The sequence below is a fragment of the Humulus lupulus genome, chromosome X (assembly GCF_963169125.1).
Source record: "Humulus lupulus chromosome X, drHumLupu1.1, whole genome shotgun sequence".
NCBI classification, from domain to species: Eukaryota; Viridiplantae; Streptophyta; class Magnoliopsida; order Rosales; family Cannabaceae; genus Humulus; species Humulus lupulus.
Genome location: NC_084802.1, coordinates 101,675,828 through 101,694,964, shown reverse-complemented (window position 1 = coordinate 101,694,964; position 19,137 = coordinate 101,675,828). Strand labels below are relative to the sequence as shown.

The 19,137-nt window shown below is 47.4% G+C and overlaps 1 long non-coding RNA gene and 1 pseudogene across 1 annotated transcript; both read right to left on the bottom strand.

The window, feature by feature from the left end:
* Positions 1-333: 333 nt before the first annotated feature.
* Positions 334-2,626, bottom strand: LOC133806109 (anthranilate phosphoribosyltransferase, chloroplastic-like; annotated as a pseudogene).
* A 601-nt stretch (positions 2,627-3,227) lies between these two features.
* LOC133805087 (uncharacterized) lies at positions 3,228-4,533 on the bottom strand. Its single transcript, XR_009878826.1, has 3 exons — positions 4,333-4,533; positions 3,906-3,962; positions 3,228-3,318 (listed from the first exon to the last, which is right to left on the bottom strand). It is a non-coding gene; the product is annotated as an uncharacterized LOC133805087 (long non-coding RNA).
* Between the last annotated feature and the right edge of the window lie 14,604 nt (positions 4,534-19,137).

Here is a 19,137-nt window from a genome sequence, read left to right as displayed (position 1 = left end):
AAAGATCTGCAATTGGAAGACACTTCAGTATTTTAGATGAACTATAAAGATAAAAGCAAGATTCGCATATCAATTTAGGAAGCAAGACTTCCGTTGCAGCTTCTGATTGTTTTGATAGGGTGCTGAAAGAGGTTGGATTTCGGCACCCTGGCTTAGATAATATTGCAGCAATGACTGATTTAAAAAGACTGACAATTGGACTATCTCCACCATCTTGAGAATGTAATACTTGCCCATCTGCACTGGGAAGTAAACCAATCCAAGGGGTTGTTTGCATGAAGTTCCAGGTATCTACTTCTCTCTGTTCAGCATGTGAGATGGCAACAATGAGATTTAAACCCCATTGGATACATCTATCCACTGATCGAGCGTCTTGATAGCGTTGCCTAATAGTTGAGTCTCGCGAGCCAGAGCTATCCCTTCAGCCAAAGAGTTCACATTGTCACTAACCAAGAGCGCTGCTGTTGCATTTAAGATCTGATCCAATGTTTTTGGCATGAATTATGTTCTCAAAAAAACTTAAGGCACTAGTGCTTTGTCATAAGAATTAAGGAGATACTTACAAATGCATCTGCAATTGAACTTTTCTCCCCTAACAATACACGCTTTAGTGCCTCGACGTTATACTCTGGGCCTCCACCTCGCAAGTTATCCAGGGTACACCAAGGAATCCCAAAGCCCACTGCATAATCAGCGATTTGTTAGCAGATTGAAGTGGCAATATAACATCTGAAATTCCATCTTGGTAGCCTAAATGACATATTTCCTTGAACGGAAAAGAAAACAAAATTAAAAACTAGCGACAAGTTTCTCACATGGATCAAATGAGAAATTCTCAATCTTTTCTGATGTAACATCAAGGATTAGCCCAGGTCCTGTGTCAAATAACTTATGAGTAGTTTTGAAGATTATGTACACTGAAACTTGCATATAAAAAAAAATTAGCTTATGGAAGTCAAAACTTTCCAACTACTAGACGCATTACCAAGGGGGCTCATCTCATCCAAGCCCTCTGAGTGAACAACTAATGCCCGTTTCATGCCAAATCGCTGCAATGCTTTAGCCATCTTCAAAACCTATTCAATGAACCACAGAAACATTAAACAAGGTATTAAAAGATTATGCTTGTCAAAGAGTTGTTTAATGTGAATTACATGTAAAGCATGGTGATATAGAATTTATAAGCCATTCAATCTATTTGCATTAAAGGATAGACATTATGAAATAAAATAAACACCTTGTTTTCATTAGTTAAACTGGTTCCACGCAGCTAGATAGGTCCTTACGATTTACACTAAAATTACAGAAGACTGAGCTAGATGATAGAGAGTATCACAAGTCACAAATGAAAAAGGCATTCAGATCTTTATTGTTTGTTCCTATGTGGACTTTATCTTTTTTGTTTTACAAATGGTTCCATCATCATTTATGTAAAATCCTTAGATATGCTAGTCATATTTGCTAGCACCATGAACATCATATGTAGACCACAATTCAACAAAACAGGTAGAAGTAAAGTTTAAAATTATAAAAATCTGACAAAAAACTTACCAAATCTTCTGCATAGACACCCACAACAACATGTGGTGCTCTTGCTGGGTTTAACATAGGGCCCAATATATTAAATACAATTTTTACTTTCAGCTTTTTCCTGACTGAGCGGACAAGCTTCATTGTTGGATGATATGTTGGAGCCATCATAAATCCAACACCTGCTTCTTTCACACAGCTTGAAACTCCCTATTATCAAGAGATAAATAGACCACATGATAATTAGTTTAGTTACACTCTTACAAGTTGAGAAGCTGCTACTGAGAAAGACATTGACAAATTTGAAATTGGTTTAGCATCTTATTAATCTACCAGCTTATTCATCTAAAACAGAAATTTTACAGCCTCAAGTTCCAGGTCGATAACTATCCCCAACTCTTCTAATACATCGGCACTTCCACATGCTGAAGAACTTGAACGATTTCCTTGCTTAAAGGGAAAAAAAATCAAGTTTAGCTCGAACAATTTACAATATGGGATCACATTCATGTCAAGTAATCTATAAAATTGATGCCACCTTTGCAATTTTGGCACCACAACTGCAGTAAGTATTGAAGCTCCAGTCGAAATGTTAACTGTGTTTGCTCCATCACCACCTATTCCAACAATGTCCACTGCATCAAGTAAGCCCTCTACTTCTAAACTATGCTTGATCATCGCCCTCGTAAGCCCCACAATCTGTTTAACCACTAAAATCCATAAGTCATTTCTTTACTTATTTCCTTGAAACATACCCCCAAAAATTCTTCAGTAGAGAACCTACAACCTATCAAAATTTCTTTGAAAATAAACAATTGCATTGATAACAGTTCTTTCTATCCAAACAGCATGGTAATAAGACTTTCAAAAGTTTAAAATCCTGGCTGGAAAAAATAAGTTATCTAGTATAAATAAATTCACATTGATATGAATAAAGGAACCTTACTTCCTCGAAAGTCTCTCCTTTGGCTCTCAGTAACACCAGAAAAGCACTAATCAAAGCCTCATCGGCACCATTTAGCAAAAAATCCAGTGACGCTTCAGCCTCTGAATTCAAGCTGAATATAATGTAAAAAACATGGAGATGGCTTCCCATTAGATTCTATCACTTTTATAATAAATAATTATATTATATATATATGAGAGGAAGAGAATTTATTTTTTAAAGTAAACATGCAATACATAGCATCTAAACGAGCCTGATCTCATTGTTGGCAAGTTAAAATAAGAACTACCATTGTCAGGACTTAAAATTCTTGACTCTAGATAGTAAGACTAGAAAGGAATTGATTTTGCAAAGAACTGAACTGATCTGCATTTTATACCCACTTCGCTTGTGGCTAGGCTGAATGGTTGATCGAATCAATTATGATAAACATTGACCTATTTGCACCTAAAAAGCAAAGCAATTCTATCATCCAGCAACAAATACTGTCCAGAAAAACTGAAAGCAACAGTTTACACCAAGTACAAATCTTTCACCTCCAAATATATAGGGCATATTTGTCATTGCATCACAGACCTCTATTTGATGTCACTTCAAAATTACTAATAGGTGCTTCTAACCCATAAATGGTAGTCAATTCTATTAGGGAGACTTCTCTTCTTCTTAATATTTTTTCTTTCTAATGTAGCATAAATAAGAGTACACCACAAAGGATAACAAAATCACAAGACTAATGGAAATGTATTTTACTGAATGTTTCTTTTTCTTGGCAAGAATTTGCACCAGTTTGTATAATTTTTGAAGAACTTCCTCATTAACTCATCCACAACAACATCTTCTAACTGTGATGGCAAATATCATAAAGCCAAATTTATATAAGAGGATTAGTTAAAGCCAAAGCTTTACAACCTTAATTAAGCCAAAGCCAAAGCTGCTAAACCTTCCATGGGAAGAGAAGAATAAAAAATGGGAAAGAAGAATATGCAGAGAACAAGCATGAGTTAAGTTATTTTTTTTCTGACCAAAGGAAAACTAGATAATGGAAAATTATAAATTTACCGCTTAAAAATTTCAAGACCGCCATTTGTTTTCACTTAGTTCACTTTAGCACTTTTTCTAATAATACTTTTTCTATAGTCTTATAATGATGTATTATGGAAATAGGTGTTTGGTGTAATGATACAAAACCTCTTCCCCTCAGAAAAATAAATAATCACAACAACAACAATGCAGCAATGATTTATTTACAAAATTTTGGACTTATAAATCAGAATTAAAAACTTATGATTACCCTATTCTCCCCACCATGAACAAGCAGATGTCAAAATAACAAGAAACATCTCAGTACTAAAAATAAAATGAAAAACTTGAAGCATTTAGGATACATCTCTTGCAAAGTACTGATTCAAAGAAAGGAGAACCAACCAACCTGTAGAAGTTGATTCAAGATAAGTGGCCCCACAAATTGAGAAAGATCATTGCCAATCTACAAGTTATAAAGTGAACAAAAAAATAGAATATTAGAAAACATGATGCTTAAACTTTAACAACATAGACACCATTACAAAGTACTGAATCTTCAGGATGCAAAAAAAAAATGAGTAAAAAACAAATGGTCTCATCGTACCCTTTTTTATTTATTAAAAGAAAAACACCCTCTCAATAATGAATGAGCTTAATACACTATGCAAAATTCACATCGCATTCCTACCTTTGAGAGGCTCACACACTAGTGACCTAGATTTAAAATTTCATATCACAAGACAAGTAAATGTGTTTTGAAATATGAGCCTAATTGTAAGTGCATAAATCATATTTTGAAGGCTACATAATCAAAATTTAATATTATTATTTACCTTTTATCATACTTTTTTTTTTTGACAAAGGTCACATGGCCTTTTATTATACTGTAAGTATGACAAAAATATAGGCCCATCTTTCCATTGCTAGTTTGAATCTCAGCTTCCTCTCCATCAATGTTTGAAACTTTTCCATCAACCCAGACTAATTCTGGATCTCCAACCCAAACATGAGAACCAACAATAATATTAATCGGCAAGCCCTGTAGCAGGTAAAAGTTCAAATATAATTTTTCAATGAACTGAAGAATATAATTAAATATCCTTATTGAATTATTAGTACATGAGAAAAAAAATTGTATCAACTAAATGAAAATGGTCTCAATAAAACAAATGAAAGTCTCAACAAAGATTTTCATATTCGAAAACAGAACCATTTGACAAAGTTCTCAACATTGATCAACATGAATAATAATAATATAGCTAATTATAATGTATGAAGATATAAAAGCTTGAACTGTTACCACATGAGATGCTAAATTCAACGAATTTCAATAACACATTTTGCTAAATTATAAAAATTTAGAATGAAGTTATTGTGAGAGTATCGTACCATTTCGAGACTCATGGAAGCCTAAATCAAACAAATGTTCTCTACAGATTGAAACCCATTAATTTCCTCAGTCGATTTTGATCGAAAAGGAAATTAGGGAAGAAAATGAAACCCCATAAATTGTTGCGTTTATGTTTTCCATTTGGAATCCCTAGTAGAGATGGAGTTGGAAGTCCTTGAAAGCCCTCTAATTTCTCCATTCTTGTGGATCTCTCACTCTTCACGCTTGGGCTTGTGGAATCTAGGCCCTCGCTTGGTGCACACTCAGGGCTCTACAGCGGAACAGGTGTAGAATCGCGCCTGGTGGTGGCCCGCGAATGGAAGTCGCACTGGGTCGAAGGCACGCAGAGGTGGGCTCACACCTGGGGTCACTTGGTTGGGGGGTTGGGTTCACGGGTGCCTGAGATTTGGAGCTTGGCTCAAAGAAAAAGGGTTGTGAGGATGGTGGTTAGGTGGTCAGAGCTGAGGATGATGGTGGTTACGGGAGTGGCGGCTAGGGTGAAGGGAAGAGAAAGAGACGAGAAGGAGAATGGGAAAAAAGGTATCGGGGGGTAGGTTGTTTTTTTTTTTTTATATATATATTTTATTTCTATTACTTTACCACTTTTTACATAGTATATATAATAATACATTTTCAAAAGACTTATAATTATGTGTTGTGGAAAGTAGTTTTCGGTGTAGTGTGTATTCCACGGAAAGGAAGGAAGGTGGATTTATTTTTGAAGATCCTGATATTTCAGGGAAAAAAGTTGGTGGTTACTCAAAAAGTGATATTTTTGGGAAACGTGCAATTTAAAAACCCTAATTTTGTACCCAATATCTTGGTGTACAAGATATGTCATCCAAAATTCAAAAACTCAGTAAAAGAACCGCATTTGGGTCTTTTACATAGAATCTTGGTTTGGAACCCCTGATATTAGAACTTAAGACTAATATTTATCAGCTGAAACACTCTAGTGTGCAAAACTAGTGAGTGAACCAACAGTGCAACAATATAAACATGCATGAAGACAATGTATATAAACGGGCATACGAAGCTATGAACAGAGACTTACACAATGCAGTCGGCGAAAACAGAGAGATTGATGACCGAATAAGCGGTTACAAAAACAATCTCACGGAGTCGAAGAGGCCAACGTTGCTCTGTCTTCTCGGCTTAGAGAACATGCATGAGCTGGGCAAAGAAATTTCTAGTTTTTTCTTCTCTTTGAAAGCTTGAACGTGAAAGTAAAGTGGGGAAGACGAATGGGGATATATTTATAGACCCCTGGGAATGTTAAAAGCTGAACTAATCTAGGCCATTGGCCAGATTTCATATCCGATCCGACGGTCAGGGACCAATGAAATGATAGTACCATAAAGTTGGCAGGCGAACGACATGGGCAGGGTTCCAAGGCACTCAAGTGCTTTGATTGGCCAATGCCCGGCTGACATGTGTCCACACTCGAGTGTTTTTTATAGTACAGTTTCAAAGAGGAGCAGTTCAAAAGTTTCCTTCTTATAGGATTCGAACTGATACTTTTGAGGGGGCAAAATGTTACACCCAGATTTCGAGATAAGAGGTTGTTCATCGAGATTTTTGGAAACTATATTAATATAAGTTAAGAGAGATTAAAGATAAGGGATTTAGAAGATGTATACAAGATTTTTACGTGGTTGGGGCGTTAATGAGCCTTAGTCCATGAGACAGTTGTATTAGAGCTTAGAAAGTCTATAACAATGGATTTTTCTCTTCATTTTAGCAGAGTAATTGTATACACGCCAAAAAGGATCTCTTCCCCAGTGCTCTGTCATCTGTATTTATAGGTTCACAGGAGCACTGGGCTTGAGCCGGGCTGACCCAGGCCCAATAAGGGTATAAATACTACTGGCTTCTTTATCGGAAGCCCAATACAGAGGATAAAAACATAAAAGACAAACATTAACTAGAGCCCACTGGGCCAGCCCAAAGCCTATCTATCACCCAACAAATTGGGGCTTTTGGTCTGGGAATTTTGAGTTACCAGGCATATTCAGGGGAAAAGATCGGTCAGAGTAGTGGCGGCGCAGGTTTGAACCAGCGGCGTACAATCCCGAGGTGGCCTTTTCCGTAGGTGAAACGTGGGGACAACTCCCACGCTTCATGGGGCGGAGTCAGTGTCACAGATGCTTTATCCTTCCAACCCTGAGGACTTGACCCGGGTTCGTTTACCTCTGTCCGTCTTCATTTATCATAAGCTCGGATCATCCACCAAGAGCCCGGATCATTTATCAGGCTTCAGGACCGTTTGCATACATCTCGACCGTAACCCCAAACAGCTGTACGTCTCCTGGATGAACGTCCCGGATCATTCTTCCTGGACACCTTCCAGGTCTGGGCCCACACTTGGGCTATCGATGTCGATCATACTTCCTGCCAAACGGGCCTGGGCTGGGCCCAACCTCAATTGCCCAGCCAGTGGGCCTAGATCACGGTCCCGGGCCCAAGGCAAGAAATGGGGATAACATTTACCCCCCAAGCCTTTATCTGGGTCCACGAGGTGGAGGCTTGCCTTGCTCCTGGATACTCAAGGTTATCTCCCCAATTCCTACTTAGAATCGTTGCTTCGTGGCAAGGGGCAGTGCGTGTTGGGCGCATGCGGAGCCCGGACCATATAGGATGGTCCGGGTTCGTTTACCGACGTCCCGTTTCGCGACGAGGGGCACACATGTCGCCCATCGACTACTGCAATGATGGCACTTGACCCCGAAAGGTCACCAACCACCTCAAGGGTCGCTAGGCCTAGGCTAGTGCGTCAGCACGGATTCCAAAGTGTCCCATCCGCATAGGGGTCCTTCATTAATGTTTCTGCGCTGAGGTGGACCGTAGGATGGGACGACCTTTGAAGTGCCCTTCTCTTGGGACGTCGGATTGAAATGGAGCGGATCCAGCACTTGAGTGGATTCATTAATACCTCTGTACGATTTTGGATCGTCCGATGGGGGATCGATCCTATCCGCTGGATCAGAGATCATGCTTTGGGTCTCTATAAATACCTCTCAGGCATCCATTTGAAACCTTTACACTCTCAAGCCATTCTAAGAACTTTGAGGATTTGTTTATGTCCGATCTTGCCAACGAAATCTTCCACCGTCTGCTCACTCTGCGCCGTCACCTTTTTCCAACAGTTCCGGCATCTGTACCTTTGCCTGAGCACACATCTTCAGCCTGTCCTGTCGACGAGCTGCTGGACCGCCTTTGTCAGTTCAAGACTGAGATTCTACTGTCCTTATCGCTGGACAACCATCATTTTTCATTACCAGCAATTCACAGTAAGTTCTTCTGCCACCTGCCTTTATAGATATACAAACGTAGGTTCCCTGTCATTTTGCTTATCTGTTTAGGCTGCTAGAACTTGTTTATGCTTAGGATTAGTGCTAGGGAGACTCCCTGGTTCGGGCCACTCCGGGTCTGGATGCTTCCTGGATAAGCGGTGGAATCGATTTAGTAGCCCACTTTTTTGTTCCCGATCTGGGTCTCGTGGTTCCCTGGTGAACCAGGACTTGATCCGGAGGGGACTCCAAGCAGTCCGTAGGAGACCCCCCGTACCTTAACCGACTTTCTTGGGTTTAGTTATTGACTGCTTGGTTTGTCTTTTCTTTGCTCCCAGATCATCAGCCATGACATCGGGCGTCACACTTCATTCAGAGGAGGAAGTCAACAAGGGCCCTGTCCTCCTTCCCGGGTCCCGGACCCCTAAAGGCAACAGATGGGAGATGGACACGGTACCGAACCTGTTCTGGAACTACCGGATGCTGTACGTCCTGGAGAAACACCTGGGCATAGAGTCCACTCCCGGAGTCTTCCACAACCGCCTGGCCAGGAAAGAGGAGTGGGCACACACCTCTGTGAGCGGGTTCAGGGCCTGGAGCGTAGGCCACATCAGTGCGGGAGCTACAGTCCCGCTTCACAATTACTTCGTGCGGTTGCTAACATTCGTGGGGATCGCACCCTTCCAGCTTCTTCCCCAAGCCTACCGATTGCTTGTGGGATGGCGCGTCTTCTGCGCCACGAAGGAGATTACGGAGTTGACCCCTGCGAAAATCTTGTACTTCTACAAGATGGAACCACAGGTCAATGCCAAGGACAAGACCTTGGATGGCTTCTACAGGCTGAAGCAGTGGGGAAACTATCCCACTCCTATGAGCGCCTGGAAGCACCCCCCGGACGTCCGACATTACTGGTTCATGACGTCTGGGTTCCTCGTAGAGAAGAACCCCACGCTAATGCTAGACTTCCAGCGAGTGGGTAAGTGCTTCCCCGACCCTACATTTCCTGTTCCTCTTTTTTTTTCTTTTTTTTCTCACTGTATTACCTCAGGTGGTAGGACTTTTTGCCCAGACTCCTCTCACCCAGTTCATCTTGGACCAGAAGAAACTCTACTCCGGGCTGAACGCGGAGGACCTGGACGTAGGGGGTTATGTCAATACCGACAACCTCCGACAGATCGGACTGCTAGTGTCCCATCAGACAATCGACACCCCGAGCCTTCGGGGAATACAGTGCGAGAAGAATCCCGCCATAAGGGAGAAACTGGCCCTGGAGCACATCAGGGAAGTGGAGGCTGCGGCACTCGCGAACGCGGCCAAGCAAAAGAGGGGCTTGGCCCAGGCGAAGGAGGCGGCTGCTTCCGAGGAGCTGGAAGCCCTCTTTGAGGAGGGACTGCCGAGCATGAGGACCCCCGGGGCAGCATATCAGGGCGAGGTAACTCACCTTTGATCTTAACTTATGCTCCCTAAGTTGGGAACTTAGCTAGGGATAGGCTAGCACTTCGAGGCCCCACGTTCAGGGCTGACGAGGAGACGAGACCTTCGTCTCCCGTTCCCTTAGGCTCAGAAATTCTCATGTACTTGTCCGGGTTCCTCCAATACAGGAATTTCCTGAACCTGGATGACATGGGGGATCGAGTCTACTCCTTCGCATTAAATGAGTTGAGTCATGTCCGGGGCTTAGATAAGGGTTCGTCCCGGGTCACTCTTAGTTTTGACCTCTATTTTCTTGTTAATTGTACTGACTCCTTTTCATTTGTATTTGTTTCAGGAGACTCTGACATGTCTGATCTCATGGATGAGATGAGGCAGCTTCTTGAGGTCCGGGCAGCCAGGGTAGTGGCAAATAAGGTTGCCAAGAAAACATCTGAGGCGCCTGGCTTGGATCTTCCCCACAGCAACGAGACGCTAGGGGCGGATCCTCGACCTGGCCAGGTCGCAATTGCTGCGACTCCTATTACGGCCGTGGACCCGGCCACCGTCCCCGACCTCGCTCACCCCCCGATGATCGATCTGGAGCCGGAACCTGCGGTAAGCCAGAGTTCCGGGAAGAGGGCCGCGGAGTTAGGTACAGCGGAGGCAGAAATTGGGAACAAGAGGCCTCGGATGAGGTGGGCTGGCTCAACCGGAGAGTCATTCGGGGAAATTCGCCTCACCGCGAAGGAGATTCCGGCGACACCGGTCCTTCCCATCCACCTGGCCTTACCTGAGGAGGGGGAAGCCGTCTTCCGGAATGAGTAGTCCAAGCTTATTTCTCGGACCTGGGAGAGTGGCCGGGAAAGAAGGGACGAGACCTACAAGGCCCTGACGATTCGTCGTCAGGTTGAATTCGCTGAGCGCCCGGAGGCCTTCAGTGCCCCTCAGCCGATCGTGGATCGGCTAGTCGCGGAGACGGGCTTTCACCCTAAGCTGGGGCAGGACACGACCCCATTCGCAGTGGACCAGCTGGATCAGGTGGGGAACACCATGTCCAACCTCCAACTGAAGCGATATGCCACCATCACTAACCCGGACATGCTGTTTATTTCTTAAGCTCTCCGCCATCAAGCCATTGCTGTAAGTTTGGTTTGTATCCTTTCTTTTTCTTTTCTTTTCCTTGTTTAATAAGGATTCTTCTAACTTTGCTTTGTTCCAGGACACTATGCTATCCCATCGGAACGTTGACCTGGTGGCTGAGGCGGCCATGAAGATGGAGACGCTCCAGCTGGAGCTGGAGGCAGCCATGAACCAAAGGGAAGCCGCCAAAGAGGCCTTGGCCAGGGAGACAACCCAGTTCAATGAGTCCCTGGCCAAAGCGGTTGCTCAGGCCGAAGTGGACCGCGCGGAGCTCGATCGGGCCACTTTCTGAAGAGGCCATGTCCCGGAAGGAAGCCGAGGCTGACGAGAAGGTGGCCCTTCTGGAGACGGAGCTTCTATGGGTAAAGACCGCAGAGGAGGTAGCAACAACTAAGTCTATCCATGACCGGGAGAATATTAGAGGTTTGGAGGCCCGGGTCCATGAGCTGGACGGTTTGCTTTGCCAGGAGAAGAAGGCGCATGTGGAGACCCGCCACGCAAAAGAGAAGGCAGATGACATCCTGCGCGTCACCTTCGAGGAGGCCATCTACATGGCCTAGCGCAAGGACAAGAGCATGAACCTCCTGATCTTTCCTGATCTGGAGGAGAAAGAAGACGTGGAGCTCCTAGACGATGAAGCCTGGACCCTGATCTTCACCTGACCTTTCTTTTTCTTTATTTTGTAACAACACTTTTACGGACGCGTACGCGTCCTAGAAAATTTGTAGTGTTTTACCCGATTTATATTATTTTTTGTTACTCTTTTTTTTTATATCACCGTGCATGACTGATCTGAGGGTTTGGTCCAGGTTCCAACGGCCTGGACTAGCTTGTCAACTTGCTTTAATACTGTCATTGATGAATCTATCCGTCCAGTCCTCAACTTCGAAAATCTGATGGCCCGGGCCATCGAGGTTCGATTAGTTTATTGTAAAAATTAGCTCCCTCACTCTAACAGTTACGGGCTATGCCCTTGCCCTGGGGCATACCAGATGCTCTTATCTCCCAGACATTGTTCGTCCGGGGCGAGACCAGCCTGAGGCTTGGTCCTCTTTTTTATACCCCCGGACATCGTTCGTCTGGGGCAGGACCAGGCTGAGGCTTGGTCCTCTTTTTTATTATACCCCCGGACATCGTTCGTCCGGGGCGGGACCAGCCTGAGGTTTGGTCCTCTTGTTTATATCCCCAACGGGGTTTGTACCCCCCAGACCTTGCTGACCTAGGTCTGGACTAGGCCTGAGCCTTATGCCCCGCCTGGTATTTTTTCATACCGGGGATACCCCCACAAGTGAGCGGAGACTGGTCTGGGGTCACTTTGAGTAGAATTTTCATTTTCTGATAACATTTCTTTATGGCATTTTTTACACGCCATTTTAATCATTCAAGGAATCGCCCTAAGGCATACATTATTTACAACAAAAATATAAAATTGGAACATGTTCTCCTGACTACTGATAGTATTTACGAAGATGTTCCGCGTTCCAGGCTCTTGGGACTTCTGTGCCATCGAGTCGCTTTAAACGGTATGTCCCGGGGCATACTTCGTGCTAGATCTCGTACGACCCTTCCCAATTTGGGCCCAGGACCCCTACTCCCGGATCTTGGGTAGCAGGGAAGACTCTTCGCAGGACCAGATCGCCGATTTCGAACCTTCACCTTTTTACTTTTGAGTTGAAATGCCGAGCGATCTTGCCCTGGTACATCTTCAGCTGCACTTGTGACTTTTCCCAGATCTCTTGGATGAGATCTAGGGATTCCTGGAGTAAGGTGTGGTTCTGGGCGGGATCGTACTTGTCTCTTCGGTGAGACGGGATGGCCGTTTCGACAGGGATGACGTCCTCGCATCCATAGACCATGGAGTAAGGAGTGTGCCCGGTGGATGTCCTTTCGATGGTCCGGTAGGCCCATAACACGCGGGGCAGCTCTTCGGGCGAATTGCTCTTGCAAGCTTGGAGTTTTTTCTTTAACGTCCCTTTCAAGATTTTGTTGACGGCTTATACCTGCCCGTTTTCTTGGGGCCTAGCGACTGCGGAGAAGCTTTTGACGATACCATGCCTTTTGCAAAAATCTGTGAAGTGGACGCTGTCGAACTGCTTCCGTTATAGGATACAATCTTGTAGGGGAGGCCGTACCGACATTCAATATTGTTGATGATGAAATCCAGGGCCTTCTTCGTGGTGATCGTGTTCATGGGCTCTGCCTCAACCCACTTGGTATAGTAGTCGACAGCCATGATGGCGTACTTCACTCCTCCTTTCCCGGTCGGGAGCGATCCTACAAGATCGATTCCTCACACCGCGAAAGGCCAGGGGCTAGTCATCAGAGTTATTTCTGTTGGCGGGGCCCACGGGACCTTCGTGTATCTTTGGCATTGCTCACACTTGCGGACGTAGTCGATACAATCCTTCTTCATAGTTGGCCAGAAATATCCTTGGCGTAGGATCTTTTTGGATAGACTGAGTCCGGTTGTATGGTCTCCGCAGAAGCCTTCGTGCACTTCATGCAGGATGGCGCTTATTTCAGTCCTGGCCATGCACCTGAGGTATGGCATGGACAACCCCCTGCGGTAGAGTTTTCCGTCCATCATGACGTACCTGTGGACTTGGTACTGAAGCTTCCTGGCTGCGGCCCTGTCTGCTAGCAACGCGCCGATTGTCAGGTAGTGGAAAAGGGGTCCCATCCAGGACGCGGAGTGGTCGATGGTGTTGACCGCGGAGATTTGGATGCTCGGCATCAGGAGATGGTTAACGGGGACCAATCCGGACAGCTCCGCTTCGGCATCGATGGATAATTTTGCTATCGTGTCCGCGAACACGTTCTGTTCTTTGGGGATCTGGCGGATGGTGTATCTCTTGAATGCTTGCAGCATTTCTATCGTCTGAGTCACATAAGCCGCCATTCTCTCCCCTTTGGTTTGATATTCTCCTGAGACCTGCCTGACAACCAGCTGGGAATCACTGTAGATCTCCAGGTTCGTGGCCCCTACTTCCTGGGCCAAACGCAACCCGGCCAGCAATACCTTGTGCTCGGCCTCGTTGTTCGATGCTTTGAAATGGAAACACAGTGCATTTTGCAACTGGTGTCCCTGTGGCGACACTAGAATGATTTCGGCCCCTGCTCCATTCTCGTTCGAGGCCCCGTCCACGAACACCTTCCATACGGGCGCCGCGGGGCCCGCAGGGTCGTCCGCCTGGGTGATCCCGGAACATCCCACGATGAAGTCGGCTAGGGCTTGCCCCTTGATTGAAACTCTGGGAACGTAGGCTATATCGAACTGACTTAGCTCCATGGCCCACTTTAAGAGTCTCTCTGATGACTCGGGCTTCTGCAACACTTGCCGCAAGGGGTGGTTGGTCAGAACTTTTATGGTGTGAGCCTGGAAGTAAGGCCGGAGCTTCCGGGACGCCATCAGTAGACAAAATGTCAATTTTTCAATCAGCGGATACCGTGACTCGGCCCCCAACAACCTTTTACTCAGGTAGTAGACCAGGAGCTGGGCTTTTTCCTCCTCTCGCACCAGTGCGGCGCTGATCGCGTGCTCGGTCACTGCCAGATAGAGATATAAGGGCTCTCCGTCCACCGGTTTCGCCAAGATTGGCGCTCAGGCCAGGTGCTCTTTCAACTTTTGAAAAGCCTCTTCGCACTCGGCAGACCATTCAAAGCGTTGGCTTCCCCGAGGAACATTGAAAAACGGGATGCACTTGTCCGTGGCCTTAGAGACGAAACGGCTTAGGGCGGCTATCCTCCCGGTCAGACTTTGCACGTCTTTATGCTTTCGGGGAGAGGGCATATCAATTAGTGCCTTGATCTTTTCTGGATTGACCTCTATTCCCCAGAAGCTCACTATGAACCCCAAGAACTTCCCGAAGGCCACGCCGAAAGTGCACTTCTTGGGATTCAGCTTCATCCCATACTTCTGAATGACCGCGAAGGCCTCGGGTAGGTCATCTGAATGTTTCCCGGATGTCTTGGACTTGACCAGCATATCGTCGATGTAGACTTCCATGATTCGCCCCAGCTGGGCCCGGAACATTCGGTTGACGAGCCTCTGGTAGGTGGCACCGGCGTTCTTGAGCCCGAAGGGCATGACAATGTAGCAGTATATTCCCTTGTCGGTTTGGAAACTGGTGTGTTCCTGGTCTGCCACATGCATGGAAATCTGATTGTAGCCGGAGTAGGCATCCATGAAGCTTAAGATCTCGTACCCCGATGTCGCATCCACCATCTGGTCGATCCGGGGAAGCGGGAAGCAATCCTTCGGACAAGCCTTATTGAGATCTGTGAAATCGATGCATGTCCTCCATGTCCCGTTCGGCTTCGGCACCAGAACAGGGTTGGCGAGCTACATGGGGTACACAGCCTTGCGGATGAAGTTGATCGATGATAGCTTCTCTACTTCCAGCTTGAGGGCCTCGGCCCTCTCCGTTCCCAAGGGTCTTCATTTTTGTCAGACCGGGCTCGCATTCGGGTCGACGTTCAATGCATGGCAAATGATGTTACGGTCGATCCCCGTCATATCTGAATGAGACCAGGCCAGGATATCCTGGTTCTCCATTACTTGGGCTATTATGGCGGCTCGGACCTCTGCCCGCAGATTTTTCCCGACTTGGATTATCCTAGTCGGATCGATGTCACTAATGCACACCTCCTTAATCTCGTCCATGGGCTCCAAGATGCGGTCGTCTCCTATCCTCGGGTCCAGTTCATCTTCCTCCCAGACCACTCTTCCTGCGGGGGGAGGGAGAATTGGGCCGAAGACTTCCTTGAAGGGTTCCTCCCGGACCATGTAGATTGGTTGGGCAGATACGTGGTAGCACTTCCGGGCGCTCTTCTGATCCCCATGGACTGTCCCCAACCCTTCGTTGTCGTAAGGGAACTTCATGCAAAGATGACGGATGGTGGTGATCACCCTGAACTCGACTAGTGCGGGCTGCCCGAAAATGACATTGTAAGCAGTGGGGCAATCCACCACCACGAAAGTGCAGAACTTGAACGAGTGCTGCAACTCGCTCCCCAATGTTACAGGCAACTGGATCTTTCCCATGGGGAGCAACGCGTCTTCGTTGAAACCATAGATCTGGGTTGGGCACGATGCCATATCTGCTTCGGTCAAGCCAATCGCAGCAAAGGCGGGCTTGAACAAGATGTTGACGGAGCTTCCATCGTCTACCAGCACCCGGGACACCAGCTTGTTGGCGATCTGGGCATCTATGACCAGCGGGTCATGGTGCGGGAAATAGATGTTACGGGCGTCGTCCTCCGTGGAGGTGATAGGGAGGTTCATCAGTTTCGGGCGGTGAGCCGGGGCCTGAACCAGAGTGCACACCTCCTGATCGTGGTCGAGCTCGCTTAGGTAGCATTTCTGATCATTCCTAGTTGGTCCTCCCAGGTGAGGCCCGCCCGAAATGGTGGCCACATGCCCTTCCACGCGAGGGGGGGCTTTCCCAGATGGATAAGGCATTCCAAGGCCGGGTGTTGGCGCGACGGGGGCCCCCTGAGGGGTCTGCACCGCCGGGCCTTGTGCATATCCTCCCTGAGGCAGATATGCTCTGGGCGGACCCGGGACTGCGGGTTGTCCAGAACCTGCTGACAAGCCCGGGACTCCCACGGGCATCCTGACCCACTGGTGGAGATGCCCCAGCTTGATTAGATTATCGATCTCATCCTTGAGTTGTCGGCACTCTTCAGTCGTGTGATCAACGTCCTTATGGTAAGCGCAGCGTTTATTGGCATCTCTCGGATTCCTCCTCCTTTGAACATGGGGGCAGGCTTCCGATTGTGAACTGCCCTTTCTGTGGCCAGGAAGATGTTCTCCCTGGTGTCCACCAAATTGGTGTATTCCGAATACTGGGGCTCGTAGCCTCTCTTGCCTTTCTTAGCCGGCTTAGATCGATTTTGGCCCTTGTCGGACCTCTTCCCCAGGGAGGGGTTTGCACTTGCCTCAGTCCCCCCCCCCCCCCCCCACCTGGGACTGCTGGGCCCCGACGGGGGCAGCGCTGTGACCCGCTGGTGTGGCTCCATATCCAAAAAAGGGGGCAGACTGGACCGGGGCATATCCTGAAGAGGGATGACCGTACACTGTAGGCGTGGTGTAGGTAACCCTGGGCGTAGTTGCCGAACCTAGGGCAATCAGTGGAGTGACGTAGGGCTGCGCCAGGAACTGCACCCCGTATCCCGGGAATGCCGAGGCATTGGGCTGAGGCGTCGGCAGCCATCTGAATGCCTGGATCTGAGCCTCCTCCCAGTTGATGAAACCCTGGGACCTCTTTATGAATTCTTCTAATGTAGCAGGCTTGCTACGCTGGATGTCATCCCAGAGGGGGGACCCGGCCCGGATCCCGAATTGCAATGCCACCAGGCGTTGCCCATTGTCCACCTTGGTCTTGGAGGCCTCCTCGGTGAAACGTTGGATGTAGGCCCTCAGTGTCTCCGCAGGGAGCTATTTAAGGTTGGCGAGGGCACTGATTTGCATGTCCATCCTCATGGCGGCCACGAACTGTTTGCGAAACAATGGATGTAGCCCTGACAAGGATTGGATGGATTCGGGCTTGAGTCTCTTCCACCATTCTTCGGCGGGACCGCCTAGAGTGATCGAAAAATAGAGGCACTTTCCGTCATCACTAACATGGGCCACGATCATAAGTCGGTTGTACTGGGACAAATGATCCCTGGGGTGGTGTTCCCGGTATAGGCAGTGAGACTCGGCATCTTGAACCCCTTGGGGAGCATAGCGTCCAGGATGTGCCTCGCACAAGGCTCTTTGTCCTCCTCATCGGAGTCGGTGTCCGCTCCTTCCTGCTTGCAGACCAAGCGGTCCGTGACTTTTTTCAGAGCGACCAATTGCTCCATGAGCTGCCTGGCCACGCCATCCTCTAAGGGAACTCTCTCGTTCCTCCTGTCGTTGATGTTGTTCCTAAGGTCGCCACCTCGGGGGTGGATCTTTTCCTTACGGGCCCGTTCCTTTCGAGCGTTCAGCCCATCGCGCAGGTCCACCCGGGACGTGTCTTCCCCGGAGCTAAGGGCATGATGCTCCCCGCTATGCGGACGTTCCTGGAAATTTTTGTTCAACGAAACACTGGGGTGCAAAGACCTTTCCCGTCCGGCTTACCCTGGGGCATACCAGGGCCTAGCATCTCGCGGCCGCGTCCCTTGCAGATTGGTCGAGCGGCCCTGTCTTGGGATGGGGCGCACCTTCTCTTTCCTAGGGAGCGGTCGGGGACGGGTCCCGACTTTTGGGACGGGGGGATTTTTCCCCCTGCCTTCTTTTTCTCCCGGTCCGGGTTTCCTGGGTCTGGCTCAGGAAACTGCTCCGGGGGAGGGGTCGGCCCCACATCTTCGGGGGCTCCATTTCTGGCCTGCGGAGCGGGCTGTTACGCTCTCGGAGGCGAGCCAGCTGGGAGATTGTTCGCTGTACCCTGCGCGGCTATGAATGCCTGTAGGGCTTGGAGGGATTCTTGCATCCGCCGAGAGGCATCTGCCTGCTCAGCAATCCTGGCTTCCTGGTCCAAGACTTGCTACCTCAGTCTAGTCACCTCCAGATCCTCCTGGTTGGGGTCCACTCCTGGGATCTCGGGATCCGCAGCTTCGTCGTGGTATTCCCCCTCATTCCCCTCCTTTTCCTCATAATAGTCCTCCTCATACTCTGTTCCACCTTCATAGTCTTGTGACTCGTCAGGGTGGGACGTCTGATGAGGAGCGTCCTCAGGTGGACTTTGAGGAAGAGGTGGGGCGAGTAGTGGCTCTCCATTGCCCTGCTCTGGGTTAGTAGGGTCGAAAGTGGTGTGTCTTGTATTCACCATTGTTGCAGAGGTCTGATGTCAACACTAGCTTTCTCAGGCTCTCAATGAAAGCACCAAAATGTTTACTGAGATTTTCAGAAACTATATTAATATAAGTTAAGAGAGATTAAAGATAAGGGATTTAGAAGATGTAAACAAGATTTTTACGTGGTTGGGGCATTAATGAGCCTTAGTCCACGAGACAGTTGTATTAGAGCTTAGAAAGTCTATAACAATGGAGTTTTCTCTTCGTTTTAGCAGAGTAACTGTATACACGCCAAAAAGGATCTCTTCCCCAGTGCTCTGTCATCTATATTTATAGGTTCACAGTTGCACTGGATTTGGGCCGGGCTGACCCGGGCCCAATAAGGGTATAAATACTACTGGCTTCTCTATCGGAAGCCCAATACAAAGGATAAAAACATAAAAGACAAACATTAACCAGAGCCCACTGGGCCAGCCCAAAGCGTATCTATCACCCGACAAATTGGGGCTTTTGGTCTAGAAATTTCGAGTTACGAGGCAGATTCAGGGGACAAGATCGGTCAGAGTAGTGGCGGCGCGGGTCTGAACCAGCGGCGTACAATCCCGAGGTGGCCTTTTCTGTAGGTGAAACGTGGGGACAAC